The 18,780-nt window shown below is 38.4% G+C and overlaps 1 long non-coding RNA gene across 1 annotated transcript in view; it reads left to right on the top strand.

The window, feature by feature from the left end:
- LOC309634738 overlaps positions 1–18,072 on the top strand; it is a 567,974-nt gene extending 549,902 nt beyond the window's left edge. The window contains exon 2 of the long non-coding RNA XR_014248390.1: positions 12,811–18,072. This is a non-coding gene — a long non-coding RNA (uncharacterized lncRNA). The remainder of the gene's footprint in view (positions 1–12,810) is intronic.
- Positions 18,073–18,780: the final 708 nt, after the last annotated feature.

The raw sequence follows: 18,780 nt of genomic DNA, 5'->3' as shown, positions 1-18,780 counted from the left end.
CCCTACTTTTAAAAAATACCTACGATGAGGTACACACTCTGTTTCGAGCTGAAATACAAAGGATGTTTCATCTAAAAATCATTCCATAAGGAACCATTGAGGATCTGACAGTAGGAGAAGGGAGGCATATTAATAAATCAGACAAGTTGCTTTGAGACCTATGACAAACAGGCAAAGCAGCCATACAAAACAGGAAAGTAAATGTAAATGTGGCCCTTAAGCTGCATCTTGAAAGATGAATAGTTGATGTCTTCACTTGAGTAAGAGGTGAAAAGGCAGGTCAAGCAGAGTGGAGTAGTGTTGATCAAAGCCAGAGGAGTTAAGGAGAAAAACAGATTGTGTTTTAAGAATATGAGATAGAGTTCGCATGGATGCAAAATGTGAGAATGTGTGTGAGAGAGATTTGTGGATGGTTAGATCCTAGCGCAGTGGCTTTCTCCCCTCTGGTTGCCCCCGATATGCATGCTCATTCAAGCTGAATCCTCTCACTCAGACTAATCCAAAAGATGGGTACCACTCTCTCTTCCTCACAGGTACATCCAAGCTTCTCCATGTTAGAGCTTATACTGTGTATCTTCTCTCATTGTTCTGAGCCATTGTTGATTCTAGTTTAACACTAAATGCACTTTAATATTTTAATGTACGCATATTCTTTTCCCTCCAACTCTTTCAACATATTTTAACTGACCATACTTAAATTTTTATTGCTGCTGCAAAATGTTAAATGCATAGCAGTGGTTTAATAAAGTTTGATTTACTTTCATAATTCAGAACTTCTTCTTAGCTTTTCTGATGGTAGAATAGAAATAATAGAACAAGTTATTTGATCGCCTTCTTAGGAACTATATTAACTTTATTACTGTTGTAACAAATCACCACAAATATCAGCTTAAAACAATACAACTTTATTATTTTACTGTTCTGGAGGTTAGAAGTCTGACAATCTCACCCAGCTAAAACCAAAGTGTTGGCAGGGATGCATTCCTTTACAGTGGTGTGGAGGATAATCATTTCCTTCCCTTTCCAGATTCTAGCGGGTGCTTGCCTTCTTTGGCTCATGTCCCACTTCCTCTATCATCAAAGCCAGAAAGAGTGGGTCAAATTCCTTTCAAATGGCATCACTGTGACCTTTATTCCACTGTGACATCTCCTCTGGCTTTTCTGTCTTGCTCTTCCACTTTTAGTGACACGTGATTTTATTGAGCCCACTGAAATAACCTTTGCCAACTCCCTACCTTAAATTCAGCTGACTTACAAGCTGAATTCCATCTGCAAACTTAGTTCCACTTTGTTCTGTAACCTAAATACAGTCACAGATTTGGGGATTAGGAAGTGAACATCTTTGAGGGGCCATTGTTCTGCCTATTATGAGGACTTTTGGTGAGGTTTTTTTTTTTTTTTTTTTTTTAATTTCAGGATCAATTCCAATTGATATTTAACTATTTTCTTTTCCAGAGGATTTTCTAGTATAGACAATGTGGTCAAATACTAAGTAAATAAATACAATAATAAATAAGAAAAAAAACCCTCATTCATCTCATTATTGCTTTCTAATCATTTATCCTTTTGTTGGGAATGTACAATTAAATAATTTTTAAATACTTACATAATTTATCTGTAATGCAGACTTTAATATTCATTTTTCATACATTTCTTTTTTTTTTTTTTAAACATCTTTATTGAAGTATAATTGCCTCACAATGGTGTGTTAGCTTCTGCTTTATAACAAAGTTAATCAGTTATACATATACAATATGTTCCCATATCTCTTCCCTCTTGCATCTCCCTCCCTCCCACCCTCCCCATCCCACCCCTCTAGGTGGTCACAAAGCACCGAGCTGATCTCCCTGTGCTATGCGGCTGCTTCCCACTAGCTATCTATTTTACATTTGGTAGTGTATATATGTCCATGACACTCTCTCACCCTGTCACATCTCACCCCACCCCCTCCCCATATCCTCAAGTCCATTCTCTAGTAGATCTGTGTCTTTATTCCCGTCTTGCCACTAGGTTCTTCATGGCCTTTTTTTTTTTTTTTTTTCCTTAGATTCCGTATATATGTGTTAGCATACTGTATTTGTTTTTCTCTTTCTGACTTACTTCACTCTGTATGACAGACTCTAACTCCATCCACCTCATTACAAATACCTCCATTTCATTTCTTTTTATGGCTGAGTAATATTCCATTGTATATATGTGCCACATCTTCTTTATCCATTCATCTGTCGTTGGACATTTAGGTTGCTTCCATGTCCTGGCTATTGTAAATAGAGCTGCAATGAACATTTTGGTACATGACTCTTTTTGACCTATGGTTTTCTCAGGGTATATGCCCAGTAGTGGGATTGCTGGATCGTATGGTAGTTCTATTTGTAGTTTTTTAAGGAACCTCCATACAGTTCTCCATAGTGGCTGTATCAATTTACATTCCCACCAACAGTGCAAGAGAGTTCCCTTTCCTCCACACCCTCTCCAGCATTTATTGTTTCTAGATTTTTTGATGATGGCCATTCTGACCGGTGTGAGATGATATCTCATTGTAGTTTTGATTTGCATTTCTCTAATGATTAATGATGTTGAGCATTCTTTCATGTGTCTGTAGGCCATCTGTATATCTTCTTTGGAGAAATGTCTATTTAGGTCTTCTGCCCATTTTTGGATTGGGTTGTTCGTTTTTTTGTTATTGAGCTGCATGAGCTGCTTGTAAATCTTGGAGATTAATCCTTTGTCAGTTGCTTCATTTGCAAATATTTTCTCCCATTCTGATGGTTGTCTTTTGGTCTTGTTTATGGTTTCATTTGCTGTGCAAAAGCTTTTAAGTTTCATTAGGTCCCATTTGTTTATTTGTGTTCTTATTTCCATTTCTCTGGGAGCTGGGTCAAAAAGAATCTTGCTGTGATGTATGTCATAGAGTGTTCTGCCTATGTTTTCCTCTAAGAGTTTGATAGTGTCTGCCCTTACACTTAGGTCTTTAATCCATTTTGAGTTTATTTTTGTGCATGGTGTCAGGGAGTGTTCTAATTTCATACTTTTACATGTATCTGTCCAATTTTCCCAGCACCACTTATTGAAGAGGCTGTCTTTTCTCCACTGTATATGCTTGCCTCCTTTATCAAAGATAAGGTGACCATATGTGCGTGGGTTTATCTCTGGGCTTTCTATCCTGTTCCATTGATCTATATTTCTGTTTTTGTGCCAGTACCAAACTGTCTTGATTACTGTAGCTTTGTAATATAGTCTGAAATCAGGGATCCTGATTCCCCCAGCTCCATTTTTCGTTCTCAAGATTGCTTTGGCTATTCGGGGTCTTTTGTGTTTCCATACAAATTGTGAAATTTTTTGTTCTAGTTCTGTGAAAAATGCCAGTGGTAGTTTGATAGGGATTGCATTGAATCTGTAGATTGCTTTGGGTAGTAGAGTCATTTTCACAATGTTGATTCTTCCAATCCAGGAACATGGTATATCTTTCCATCTATTTGTATCATCTTTAATTTCTTTCATCAGTGTCTTATAATTTTCTGCATACAGGTCTTTTGTCTCCTTAGGTAGGTTTATTCCTAGATATTTTATTCTTTTTGTTGCAATGGTAAACAGGAGTGTTTTCTTAATTTCACTTTCAGATTTTTCGTCATTAGTGTATAGAAATGCAAGAGACTTCTGTGCATTAATTTTGTATCCTGCTACTTTACCAAATTCATTGATTAGCTCTAGTAGTTTCATGGTAGCATCTTTAGGATTCTCTATGTATAGTATCATGTCATCTGCAAACAGTGACAGCTTTACTTCTTCTTTTCCGATTTGGATTCCTTTTATTTCTTTGTCTTCTCTGATTGCTGTGGCTAACACTTCCAAAACTATGTTGAATAATAGTGGTGAGAGTGGGCAACCTTGTCTTGTTCCTGATCTTAGTGGAAATGGTTTCAGTTTTTCACCATTGAGGACAATGTTGGCTGTGGGTTTGTCATATATGGCCTTTATTATGTTGAGGAAAGTTCCCTCTATGCCTACTTTCTGCAGGACTTTTATCATAAATGGGTGTTGAATTTTGTCGAAAGCTTTCTCTGCATCTATTGAGATGATCATATGGTTTTTCTCCTTCAATTTGTTAATATGGTGTATCACATTGATTGATTTGCGTATGTTGAAGAATCCTTGCATTCCTGGGGTAAACCCCACTTGATTATGGTGTATGATCCTTTTAATGTGCTGTTGGATTCTGTTTGCGAGTATTTTGTTGAGGATTTTTGCATCTATGTTCATCAGTGATATTGGCCTGTAGTTTTCTTTCTTTGTGACATCTTTGTCTGGTTTTGGTATCAGGGTGATGGTGGCCTCGTAGAATGAGTTTGGGAGTGTTCCTCCCTCTGCAATATTTTGGAAGAGTTTGAGAAGGATAGTTGTTAGCTCTTCTCTAAATGTTTGATAGAATTCACCTGTGAAGCCATCTTGTCCTGGGCTTTTGTTTGTTGGAAGGTTTTTAATCACATTTTCAATTTCAGTGCTTGTGATTGGTCTGTTCATATTTTCTATTTCTTCCTGGTTTAGTCTCGGCAGTTTGTGCATTTCTAAGAATCTGTCCATTTCTTCCAGGTTGTCCATTTTATTGGCATAGAGTTGCTTGTAGTAATCTCTCATGATCTTTTGTATTTCTGCAGTGTCAGTGGTTACTTCTCCTTTTTCATTTCTAATTCTATTGATTTGAGTCTTCTCCCTTTTTCTCTTGATGAGTCTGGCTAATGGTTTATCAATTTTGTTTATCTTCTCAAAGAACCAGCTTTTAGTTTTATTGATTTTTGCTATTGTTTCCTTCATTTCTTTTTCATTTATTTCTGACCTGATCTTTATGATTTCTTTCCTTCTGCTAGCTTTGGGGTTTTTTTGTTCTTCTTTCTCTAATTGCTTCAGGTGCAAGGTTAGGTTGTTTATTCGAGATGTTTCCTGTTTCTTGAGGTAGGCTTGTATTGCTATAAACTTCCCTCTTAGCACTGCTTTTGCTGCGTCCCATAGGTTTTGGGTCGTCGTATCTCCATTGTCATTTGTTTCTAGGTATTTTTTGATTTCCCCTTTGATTTCTTCAGTGATCACTTCGTTATTAAGTAGTGTATTGTGTAGCCTCCATGTGTTTGTATTTTTTACAGATCTTTTCCTGTAATTGATATCTAGTCTCATAGCGTTGTGGTCAGAAAAGATACTTGATACGATTTCAATTTTCTTAAATTTACCAAGGCTTGATTTGTGACCCAAGATATGATCTATCCTGGAGAATATTCCATGAGCACTTGAGAAAAATGTGTATTCTGTTGTTTTTGGGTGGAATGTCCTATAAATATCAATTAAGTCCATCTTGTTTAATGTATCATTTAAAGCTTGTGTTTCCTTATTTATTTTCATTTTGGATGATCTGTCCATTGGTGAAAGTGGGGTGTTAAAGTCCCCTACTATGATTGTGTTGCTGTCGATTTCCCCTTTTATGGCTGTTAGTATTTGCCTTATGTATTGAGGTGCTCCTATGTTGGGTGCATAAATATTTACAATTGTTATACCTTCCTCTTGGATCGATCCCTTGATCATTATATAGTGTCCTTCTTTGTCTCTTATAATATTCTTTATTTTAAAGTCTATTTTGTCTGATATGAGAATTGCTACTCCAGCTTTCTTTTGATTTCCATTTGCATGGAATATCTTTTTCCATCCCCTCACTTTCAGTCTGTATGTGTCTCTAGGTCTGAAGTGGGTCTCTTGTAGACAGCATAGATATGGGTCTTGTTTTTGTATCCATTCAGCCAGTCTGTGTCTTTTGGTGGGAGCATTTAATCCATTTACATTCAAGGTAATTATCGATATGTATGTTCCTATTCCCATTTTCTTAAATGTTTTGGGTTTGTTATTGTAGGTGTTTTCCTTCTCTTGTGTTTCTTGCCTAGAGAAGTTCCTTTAGCATTTGTTGTAAAGCTGGTTTAGTGGTGCTGAACTCTCTCAGCTTTTGCTTGTCTGTAATGGTTTTAATTTCTCCATCACATCTGAATGAGATCCTTGCTGGGTAGAGTAATCTTGGTTGTAGGTTTTTCTCCTTCATCACTTTAAGTATATCCTGCCACTCCCTTCTGGCTTGCAGAGTTTCTGCTGAAAGATCAGCTGTTAACCTTATGGGGATTCCCTTGTGTGTTATTTGTTGTTTTTCCCTTGCTGCTTTTAATATGTTTTCTTTATATTTAATTTTTGACAGTTTGATTAATATGTGTCTTGGCATGTTTCTCCTTGGGTTTATCCTGTATGGGACTCTCTGTGCTTCCTGGACTTGATTAACTATTTCCTTTCCCATATTAGGGAAGTTTTCAACTATAATCTCTTCAAATATTTTCTCAGTCCCTTTCTTTTTCTCTTCTTCTTCTGGGACCCCTATAATTCGAATGTTGGTGCGTTTAATGCTGTCCCAGAGGTCTCTGAGACTGTCCTCAGTTCTTTTCATTCTTTTTTCTTTATCCTGCTCTGCAGTAGTTATTTCCACCATTTTATCTTCCAGGTCACTTATCCTTTCTTCTGCCTCAGTTATTCTGCTATTGATCCCATCTAGAGTATTTTTAATTTCATTTATTGTGTTTTATTCGTTGCTTGGTTCCTCTTTAGTTCTTCTACGTCCTTGTTAAATGTTTCTTGCATTTTGTCTATTCTATTTCCAAGATTTTGGATCATCCTTACTATCATTATTCTGAATTCTTTTTCAGGTAGACTACCTATTTCCTCTTCATTTGTTAGGTCTGGTGTGTTTTGACCCTGCTCCTTCATCTGCTGTGTGTTTTTCTGTTGTCTCATTTTGCTTATCTTACTGTGTTTGGGGTCTCCTTTTCACAGGCTGCAGGTTCGTAGTTCCCGTTGTTTTTGGTATCTGTCCCCAGTGGGTAAGGTTGGTTCAGTGGGTTGTGTAGGCTTCCTGGTGGAGAGGACTATTGCCTGTGTTCTGGTGGTTGAGGTTGAATCTTGTCTTTCTGGTGGGCACGTCCACGTCTGGTGGTGTGTTTTGGGGTGTCTGTGGCCTTATGATTTTAGGCAGCCTCCCTGCTAATGGATGGGGCTGTGTTCCTGTCTTGCTAGTTGTTTGGCATAGGGTGTCCAGCACTGTAGCTTGCTGGTCGTTGAGTGAAGCTGGGTCTTGATGTTGAGATGGAGATCTCTGAGAGATTTTTGCCGTTTGGTATTACGTGGAGCTGGTAGGTCTCTTGTGGACCAGTGTCCTGAAGTTGGCTCTCCCGCCTCAGAGGCACAGCCCTGATGCCTGGCTGGAGCACCAAGAGCCTTTCATCCACACAGCTCAGAATATAAGGGAGAAAAAATAGAAAGAAAAAAAGAGGATAAAATAAAATAAAATGAAGCTATTATAATAAAAAATAAGAAAAAAATTATTAAGAGTAAATGTATTCAGAAAAAAAGTTTTTTTAATTTTTTAAAAATAGATTTATTAATTTTTTATAGTAAAAAATAAGAAAAAAATTTTAAGAAAAAAATTTATTAAAAAAAAATTTAATTTTTTAAAATAAAAAATATGAAAAAACTTATTAAAATTTTTTTTTAATTTCTAAAAATAGGAAATACGGAAAAAATTATTAAGAAAACATATATTAGGAAAAAAAAAATTTTTTAAGTAAAAAAAAAAAAAAAAATGGACGGACCTAACCCTAGGACTGATGGTGAAAGCAAAGCTATACAGACAAAATCTCACCCAGAATCATACACATATACACTCAAAAAAAGGAAAAGGGGAAATTAATATATCCTGCTCCTAAAGTCCACCTTTTGAATTTGGGATGATTCGTTGTCTATTCAGGTATTCAACAGATGCAGGCACATCAAGTTGTTTGTGGAGCTTTAATCTGCTGCTTCTGAGGCTGCTGGGAGAGATTTCCCTTTCTCTTCTTTGTTCATACAGCTCCCAGCGTTCAGCTTTGGATTTGGACCCGCCTCTGCATGTACGTCGCCTGAGGGCATCCGTTCCCCGCCCAGACAGAACGGGGTTAAAGAAGCAGCTGCTTCGGGGGCTCTGGCTCACTCAGGCCGGGGGAGGGAGCGGTACGGAGGAGGCGGGGCGAGCCTGCGGCGTCAGATGCGTCGTGACGTTGCAGCAGCCCGAGGCACGCTGTGTTTTCTCCCGGGGAAGTTGTCCCCGGATCACGGGAGCCTGGCAGTGGCGAGCTGCACTGGCTCCTGGGAGGGGCAGTGTGGAGAGTGACCTGTGCTCGCACACAGGCTTCTTGGTGGTGGCAGCAGCAGCCTTAGCGTTTCCTACCAGTCTCTGGGGTCCGCGCTGTTGGCCGCAGCTCGTGCCCATCTCTGGGGTCAGCGCTGTTAGCCGCAGCTCACGCCCGCCTCTGGAATTCGTCTAGGCGGCGCTCTGAATCCCCTCTCCTTCCGCGCTGCGAAACAAAGAGGCAAGAAAAAGTCTCTTGCCTCCTCGTCGGCTGCAGACCTCCTCTCCGGCTCCCTCCAGGCTTGCCGCGGCATGCCAACCCCTTCAGGCTGTGTTCACGCCGCCAACCCCAGTCCTCTCCCTGCGATCCGACCGAAGCCCGCGCCTCAGCTCCCAGCCCCGCCTGCCCCAGTGGGTGAGCAGACAAGCCTCTCGGGCTGGTGAGTGCTGCTCGGCGCTGAGCCTCTGTGCGGGAATCTCTCCGTTTTTCCCTCTGCGCCCCTGTTGCTGTGGGATCCGTGCTGATAGCCGCGGCTCGCACCCGTCTCTGGATTTCGTTTAGGCAGCGCTCTGAATCCCCTCTCCTTGCGCACCGCAAAACAAAGAGGCAAGAAAAAGTCTCTTGCCTCTTCGGCAGCTGCAGACTTTTTCCCGGACTCCCTCCCGGCTAGCACCAAAGCCCGAGCCTCAGCTCCCAGCCCCCGCCCGCCCCGGCGGGTGAGCAGACAAGCCTCTCGGGCTGGTGAGTGCTGGTTGACGCTGAGCCTCTGTGCGGGAGTCTCTCCGCTTTGCCCTCCGCACCCCTGTGGCTGCACTCTCCTCCGTGGCTCCGAAGCTTCCCCCCTCTGCCACCCGCAGTCTCTGCCCGCAAAGGGGCTTCCTAGTGCCTGGAAACCTTTCCTCCTTCACGGCTCCCTCCCACTGGCGCAGGTCCCGTCCCTATTCTTTTCTCTCTGTTATTTCTTTTTTCTTTTACCCTACCCAAGTACGTGGGGAATTTCTTGCCTTTTGGGAGGTCTGACGTCTTCTGCCAGCGTTCAGTGGGAGTTCTGTAGGAGCAGTTCCACGTGTAGATGTATTTCTACTGTATCTGTGGGAAGGAAGGTGATCTCCGCGTCTTACTCTTCTGCCATCTTGCCCCTACTCTTTCATACATTTCTGGTAGTTCATCTCTGATACTAAAACCTTGCAAATTTGAGAAACACGTAAGCAGACTTTCTCTGCTCCATCAGACTAATTCCAGATATTTGAGTTGATTATTCCCCTGTCTTCTATAAGGCAATTCACCTGTGAGCTGTCCTTGTTCTTCATCTTCTTTGGGTACATCAATAACAGGTTAAAACTACTGAAAAAAACATTCTATGTCCTTATATTCAAGATGTATCTGAACTAAGCAACATATAACTTCATTTTATGAGTTTTTCTTAATATTCTGACAATCTTTGTCTTTTGTTTAGAGAGTTTAACCCTCTTGCATTAACTGTGATTACTGATTTATCTGGATTAATTTTAGCTATCTTATGTAAGCAGCCTCTTATTATGTTTATTTCTCATTTTTTTATATTCTTTAAAATATTTTCAAATTTTTTGTTCTCTATCTTACTTTTATTTTTTTCTGTTGTTGAGATGTGTAATGCTAATCAACAACCTATTCATAGATTTTTGTTCTGCTTTTGTTTTTTTTTTTTAATTTTTTTTTAAGTGAAACTCTCTGATTTTTAAGATCTTATGTTTGTATTTGGTGTTCTGTACTCTCAGTAAGATAAGTCTGGTTACGTTTTTAAAAACTTACTTTCTTTAATTGCAGTCACTGAGTATGAGTATCTTTCACTGACTTTGGCAAATTTTAAACTATGAGCACTCATTTCTTTTCATATTTGCAATTTGATGTATGTGAGAACTGTCACTCTGTTTCCTATGTCTTCTACTTGCTTTTGAATGACCACACCCAGCACTGCCTGCCTCTTCAATACACTCTAGATAATCATTACATATGTCACAATTCCTTAAATTTTTTTTCCACTGTTTAAATATTATCTTGAATATTTTTTGATTAAGATGTTTTTTATTTCTGAATGATCTCTTCAATACCTTTTTGGACCAGATTGCTTATTTTTACACCTCTTGTTCCTTACACATATTTTAACATCTATCTGTTGCTTTTAAAAACATATTTACTTTACAGTCAGTGATTTATGCTTCCTGTATGTAAATCTTTGCCAATCTCATTTTATTCTTTGTTCTACTTTCTGTTACTCACGGTGCTATATTTTATCTGCATTTGGTCATTGTTGACTGTGAGCTCATATTCTTTTATCTTTGGGAATAGACCTGGTTTTGAAGGTGGTTTTTATTTGTAATAGTGCAAGCCATGATTTTATCAGCTCCTCCAACACAGGATAACATTTATTATACTCTTGCAAAGTTTTCTCAAACAAATTGTGTGAATTTGAGCTGCAAAACTGCATGAGATCTAGTCTGTGCTTGTAATTTCTCAAGGGAGAATGCTTTTCATCCCCACAGAGCCAAATTCAAGTCAACTAATTTCTTAATTTCACCTTCTCAGGAGTAGGTTTATCCTTAGTCCTCTCATTCATTAAGAATAGAAACACTTCTATGTAGACTCCTATTGGACTCCTACTTAGGGTGAAATCCCTAGGTTTTTCTCCTGTCCTTTGTATGCCAGGTGGCAGTGGAAACAGAAACTGATGTCACCAGTTTTTAAAACCAGCCTTGAAGCAAAAAATTAACTGCTTTCTTAGGTCTCAAGACCAGCAATTTAAATTTGCATTTATTTTCTGAGAGTCCCTTAGTTTTTGCTCACTCAGCTCTACATATAAAATTTTATCCTGCATACTTAGTTTTCTGAATGCAAGATTACCGTGCAGGATATCTAGATTCACATAATGTCAGAAATAGAAACATCCTTATAGCTTATATTGGTTATATCAAACTATATACCATTATAAGCTCTTCATAGTAGTATCCTTTTTTTTCCCCTTCATTAGCATGCATAGTCACTTTTAATAATCCATTCCAAAAGAAGAGTACAGATATTACAAGTATGTGTAGAATGTCAGTACTTATAACATGAACACAGGGGCCAGTGCGTGTACCAATAACAAGTATTCTTTTCCAGCTGCGATCTTTTATTTTCATTTAATTTGCTTTAATTCACCAAAACATCATTAACTTATCTCCCTTTGGCTACTGTAAGAATCTATAAATGAGACAAAATGACATCCATAATAATAGGTTGCTAAAAATAACCAGGTAGTTGCTTTGTGTATCTTATCGACAAAACTACACTACACATTACTTTGACACATTACAGTTTATTTAGTGATTGACATAAAAATATCAGTGCTGATGGATTTTCATATTCTGTGATATACAGATTGGAACATAATGGAAGTGTAGATCTGTAATCTTATGTTTCCTGACCAAACACAACAAATAGCAAAAAATGTTAAAGGAGTCAAACCAGCAGTCAATTATTTAGCATAAGTTTGAGTTGTCTGTCTAATCCTAAAATGGATTAGCTTTTTACAACAACAAAGCTTAACATTTTTCACATTAACTTTTAAAATATTCAACTCTGCTTAAACAGTCAATCTTAAACAGACTTAATCTTTTTAATCCTTAATATAGAGGGGTCTCTTTAGATGTTTACATTGAGCCCCTAAGGATTGAGAACTGTCATTCTCTCCTGTGAAGGATATGTGCTGGGAATCTTCATCTTGCTCCTTTGGTTTCACCCTTCATTCCCATTCTGCTCTTTGCCCAAGGAGATTCTCCTGTATGAAAGAGATCAATGAGCCTTCCTGCCTCTTGGATTCCAGGTGGATTCCATTAATGAGAGCCCTAGGAGAAAACTGTGGGGAGAAAGGAGGTGGTGATTAGCGTGTTTATTTCCCTAGTTCACTCCTTGTAGGGTAGCCCTAGGCTTGAAGCATCCTGCCACCAAAAGTTACTGCTCCATGCACAGTGGCCTTCTCCACATGCTCCTGCTTTCTGGTTCCATTAACTGTTCTCTTCTCCAACCGTTTTAAGAAAGAATAGTAGTAGTCTATGCATTATTGCATGTGGTTTCTCTTTACTTTGTGCACACTTTAAATTAGTTCCTTCATTAAACTATCTTTAAATTATTGTAATTAGAATGTAGCCTTTGCTTCTTTTTGAGAACTATGCATAAGGGATGTATGGCTAGAACTAGTAGTGTCCATGGGGATAAAAATAGTATTGTTCAAAGATGGTGAAGTAGGAAAACCCTGAGCTCACCTCCTTCCACGGGCACACCAAGTTTACAATTATATACAGAGCAACTATCAATGAGAATGACCTGAAGATCAGCAAAAAAGATTTACAACTAAAGATGTAAAGAAGAAATCACAACAAGATGGATAGGAGAGTTGGAGATACAATAGAGTCAAGACCCACACACCCTGGTGGGTGACCCAAAAAAGTGTAGAATAAATAAAATTACAGAGGTTGTTTCCAAGAAGTGAGAGGTCTAAGCCCCATATTGAGCTCCTCAGCTCAGGTGTCCTGCACCAGGAAAACAAAGTCCAGAACATTTGGTTTGAAGGCCAATGGAGATCACTGTTGGGAGAGTCAAAGGGCTATAGGAAATAGAGACTCTACTCTTAAAAGGAATACACAAAATTTCACGTGTTCTAGGATCCAGGATAGAATCAGTAATTTAAAAGGAGCTTGGGTCAAATCCACTTGCTAACTTGGAGAGCCTCCCAGAAAGACAGAATACTAGGACTCACTTGGGGGACATAGACATTGGTGGCAGACACTTTTGGGATCTCATGCTACCACAAGGACACTGATGTTGACAAGCGCCATTTTGGAATCCTCTCTCTAGCTATTAGTATCAGGACCTGCCTGTACACACCAACTATTCAATACCAGTCCTGGGACCCCCTCCTGCAAAACCAAACAGCTATCCAGGTTGGACATAGCCCCATGCATGAGCAGATCAGCTGCTGTAGGATCTCCTAAGCATCCAGAAGCCATGGGACCTGACTTCACCCACAAGGGGCCCAGGACTCAGCTCCACCCACCAGTGGGCTGACACAAACACTGTGACTCCCAGAATCCTGACACTAGAGACCTCAGGACGTGGCACTGCAAATCAGTGGGTCAGCACCAGCTCTTCAGGATCCCCAGGGTCCCAACTTGGCCCACCAGTAATCCAAACCCAACTTTGAGGCCCCTTAGGCCCTACAGCCAAAGACCCCAGAAAGCATATCCACTAGTGGGTGGGCACTAGTCTTGTGACCTACTAGGCCCCAGCCCCACCTACATATGGGGCAGCACCAGCTACTAGACCCCACCAGATCCCACAACCAGCCATGTCGGAAAATATCCCCACACACCAGCAGGCTAACACTAGTTCCAGGACCCCTGGCTCCATAGCCAGCCACCTTGGGACCTGGCACCACCCACCAGTGGGCTGACACCAGCCCAGGACTCCCTGGGCCATGGAGCCAAATGTGCTAGGAACCAGCCCCCCACCCCCTCCAACTAGGAGATGGCAGTTATGCAATAGGCAGATCCTGGTAACCGGATGGATTTTGGACCAGCTATGCTTACTACTGCACACATAATACTCAGCCCATCACAGTAGAAGGGCCTACACAGCCCACATAGAGGGCACCCTTCCAGCATATAGCTCTGGTGACCAGAAGGGAGTATGCTGCTGGGATGTATATGATGTCTATACAGATATCTGTGTTGGTTCTATACACTAACAGTGAAGTATCAGAAAGAGAAATTAAGAAAATAATCCCATTTAATATCACATCAAAAAGAATAAAATACTTAGGAATAAATCTAACTAAGGATGTAAAAGTCCTGTACTCAGAAAACTCTGAGACACAGAGGAAAGAAATTGAAGACAAAACAAATGGATTGGAGGATATGCTGTGCTCATGGATTGGAAGAATTAATATTGTTAAAATGACCATACTACCCAAGGCAATCTACAGATTTCATACAATCCTACCCAAACACAATGGTGTTTTTCACAAAACTATAATAAATATTTCTAAAGTTTGTACAGTATCACAATAGACCCTGAAATCTAAAACAATCTTGAGAAAGAATAACAATGCTGGAAGTATCACACTCCCAGATTTCAAACTATACTACAAAGCTACAGTAATCAAAACAGTATGGTACTGACACGAACACAGACACATAGATCAATGGAACAGAATAGAGAGTGCAGATATGCACCCACATATATATGGGCAATTAATCTATGACAAAGGGGGCAAGAATATACAATGGGGAAAAGACAGCCTCTTCAATAGATGATGTTGAGAAAACTGGACAGCAATATGCAAAAGAATCAAACTGAACTATTTTCTCACACCATATTAAAAAAAAAAGAAAAAAAAAAAACCTCAAATTGGATCAGAGACTTAAATGAAAGACCTGAAACCATAAAATCTCTATAAGAAAACATAAGCAGTTCACTCTTTGATGTCTGTCTCAACAATACTTTTATGCATCTCTCTCCTTAGCAAAGGAAACAAAAGCAGAAATAGACAAATGGGACTACATCAAACTGAAAAGCTTTTGCACATTGAAGGGAACTATCAACAAAATGGAAAGTCCACTTACTGAATAGGAGACGATGTTTGCTAATGATGCATCCAATAAAGGGTTAATATCCAAGATATACAAATAAGTCATGCAACTCAACATAAACACAATGTTAAAAATGGGCAGAGGACCCAAATAGACATTTTCTAAAGAAGACATACAGATGGCCAACAGACACAGGAAAAGATGCTCCACATCACTAATCATTAGGGAATGAAAATCAAAACCACAATGAACTATCTCCTAGCACCTGTCAGAATGGCTATCAACTAAAAGACAACAAATAATCAGTGTTGGTGAGGATGTGGAAAAAAGGAACCCTTGGGCACTCTTTGTGGCAGTGCAAATTGGTTCAGACACTATTGAAAACGATATGGAGATTCCCCACAACATTTAAAAAAACAGAATGACTATATGATCCAGCACATCCACTCCTGGATATTTATCAAAGAAAACAAAAATGCTAATTCAAAAAGATATATACACCCCTATGTTCATTGCAGCAATATTTACAATAGCCAATATTTGAAAGCAACCTAAGTGCCCATCAATAGATGAATGGGTAAAGAAGATGTATATATACAATGAAATACTACTCAGCCATTAATAAGAATGAAATTTTGTCATTTGAAACAACTTGGATGGACCTAGACGGTATCATGCTTAGTGAAATAAGACAAACAGAAAAACAAATACTGTTTGCTATCACTTATATGTGGAACCTAAAATCAAAACAAATGAACAAACTTAAAAGAAGAGAAACAGAGTTAAAGATGCAGAGAATAAACAGGTGTTGCCAGATGGGAAGGGGGCAGGGGAGGAAAGAAATAGGTGAGGGAGATTGAGAGGCACAAAGTTCCGGTTACAAAATACGAGTCACAAGTATAAAATGTACAGTGTGGAGAATTTTGTCAATAACTATGTAATATCTTTGGTGACAGATGATTACTAGACTTATCTTAGTGATCATTTTGAAATGTATAGAAATATCAAATCACTATGTTATACTAAGAACTAGTGCTATAGGTCAATTATACTTCAAAAACAAACAAGCAAACTCATAGTAAAAGGGTCCAAATTTGTGGTTATCAGAGGCTTGTTGTGGGGGGAGGGGGAACTGGATGAAGGTGGTCAAAAGGTACTAATTTCTAGTACACGATAAATATTGACAAGTACTAGGGATGCAATGCACAACATGATAGATATAATAACACAGCTTTATGTTACACATGAAAGTTAAGAGAGTAAATCTTAAGATTTCTCATCACAATGGAAAAATAATTTTTTCTACTTCTTTAATTTTGTATGTACTGAAATGATGGATGTTCACTAACCTTACAGTGGTGCCCATTTCATGATATGTGTAAGTCAAATCACTATGCTATATACCTTAAACATACACAGTGCTATATGTTAGTTATATCCTAATAAAACTGGAAGAAAAAATAATATAATGTCACTATATAAACCTTTTTCTGGATCCATAATACTATATCTTAGACAGTGGATTTCAGAGTTTTGGTTTTAATATCATTAGTACACTTTCTTCAAACAAAAGCCTTACTCAGAAGCCCAATATATAAAATCAGTGGAAGCAAATCTACTCTGGTTGGAGCAGCCCTCCAAACCTGGCTGGCCCATCACAGCTGACTTCCATCATCAGCTAAAGCACTGAGGACCATGGTCTAAAATAACGGCGCTACCACTGTTTACTTCCTAGGTGTGTGTGTTTTATTGAAGGTATTAATTTTTGTCTATTACACTATGAAATATTTATCAAATAAATGTTTGCCTCCCATTAAAAAAAGTGAAAGTGTAAAAGTTTTTCTTTTCTTTTTTTATGTTAAATACACGTGCACTTGATATCTTGTTTACTGTGGGAAGTCAAAGAAAAAGGAATGAGAGAAGAATTTAAGATTTAAAGGCTCAGAGAAGTCTTATTTGAGTTTGCATAAAATAAATATTATTTTCTCATATAATGTGAGAAAAACATATACTTTGTACACAGAAACACACACACACACACACACACGCACACATTCCAAACAGAAAGTACCGACTATTTGAAGATACCTAGGAAAAAGAAAACATAAATCATACAATTATGATTTTCCAGTATGGCTAATTTTTTCATGAGGCAGAACAGAGGCAGGAGGAAAGAGATCAATGGCAGATTCTAGAGGCGGAGAAGCTGGGTTCCAATGCAGGCTCTGCCACTTAGTAACTGTGTGATTGTGGCCAAGTTACTTTCTTGCTCTGTGCTTCCTCTGCTGTCTACATGGAAATAATAGCAGTGCCTACAAAGGGTCGGTCTTTGGAAAGCATTTAGAACAGTACCTGATACATAATAAGCATTACAAAAAGTGTATACTATATAAATATATGGTAAGGAATGAAGCAGGAGAGGCCACTGGGACAAAATCAGGATGACATTAATATAAAGATAAATTTTATTCAGAAGAAAACGGAACAGCCCTTCAAGATGTTTACTGATGTAAGTAGTATTATTGATCTGAAAATGTTTGAAGAATCACTTGTGACTCACGGGGTCAATGAATCTGAAGCAGGAGAAATTTTAAAACGTTCCCCATTTGGGAGATTATTACAGAAAGAGGGTGGACATGAGGGATGGATTTTAAATACGTTTAGAGAGCAGAGTATGTGATCTAGTAATCGAGTAGCCATAGGAGGTGGAGGAGAAAGGAATGTGGGTCGTCTAAGATGTTCATAGGGATGCTGGTGTGAGTGCCTCAGTAGATGGTGGCAGGACACATTGACATAGAGACTGCGAGCAAGTCAGAGCAAGCACAGCCTACCTAGGGAGTATGCCAGTGTATTGGGCCGCCAAATAAAAAGGCAAATCTTCACCTGTATTAATTTATTCAAATTTATGGAATTAAAGCTTTATTATAAGTAAATTGTTTATTTTCAAGAGGTGGGCATTTTCATGGAAAATACTGCATATGAAATAGTTTAAGATAAACAAATTATAAATAGAGTGCATTAAGTTCAGATATTTAAGCATTAAAATAATGAGTAAAAAGAGATTGTTTTAATTGGTCATTGTTTTAAGCTATAGCAGATATTTTAAAGTAATTTTCTTTCGCTGTACTCTCAAATTTTCGTGGTCTTTGTTCATAGAAATGGCAACTAGAAAAGTCATAGTTTTGAGATCACAATTTTTGACAAGCCAGGTAAAAATTTAAAAGAAAAATTAATGTTAATAAGGCTTGTGAATATAGCATTACTTAAAAAAAAAAAAAACTAAACCGAGCTCCAGATGTAGAGGTAAGAAACAGAATTAATATTTAACTTTGATTAATATTCCAACCTCTAGGTAGCAGCATTACAAAAGAATTTCTTGTAGACCCTATTCAGATATTCTCTTTGCATTGAAGCACTCCACCTTTTTTTTTTTTTTTTTTTTTTCTGTTAAGGTTTCTTATTCACTTTGGCAGTTCTCAAAAAAAGTGTGTGCAATCAGACTGTTATATCAAACACTCCTTGACAAAGATCCTGGTTACATGACATGATTATCTCTGTAAACTTTTAATTAATTAATTAATTTATTTGGCTGCATGTGTGGCACGTGGGATCTTGGTTCCCTGACCAGGGATCGAACCCACATCCCCTGCACTGGAAGCATGGAGTCTTAACCACTGGACCTCCAGGGAAGTCCCTTCTGTAAACCTATTTAAAAGCAGTATAGAATATGCAGAATTCTTGTAAGAAGAAATCTGTAATAAATATATATATATATATGTTATGTATATATATAGTATATATAAACTAAGGTATAATAAATACACACTAACATTAACATCTAATTTATCTAAAATATAAAAGTGTAAGGATTGGGATCATGTGGCCACTGTTTTATGGTAACTGTGAATGGGGAGTAATCTTGGGGAATTGTATAAAAATTAAAAATAAAAGAGTGGTGGTGGATGTAGCCACGTGAAACATATCCAAGAATG

The sequence above is a fragment of the Balaenoptera borealis genome (assembly GCF_965194805.1).
Source record: "Balaenoptera borealis genome assembly, chromosome: 9".
NCBI classification, from domain to species: Eukaryota; Metazoa; Chordata; class Mammalia; order Artiodactyla; family Balaenopteridae; genus Balaenoptera; species Balaenoptera borealis.
This window is presented reverse-complemented; position numbering and strand designations above follow the sequence as displayed.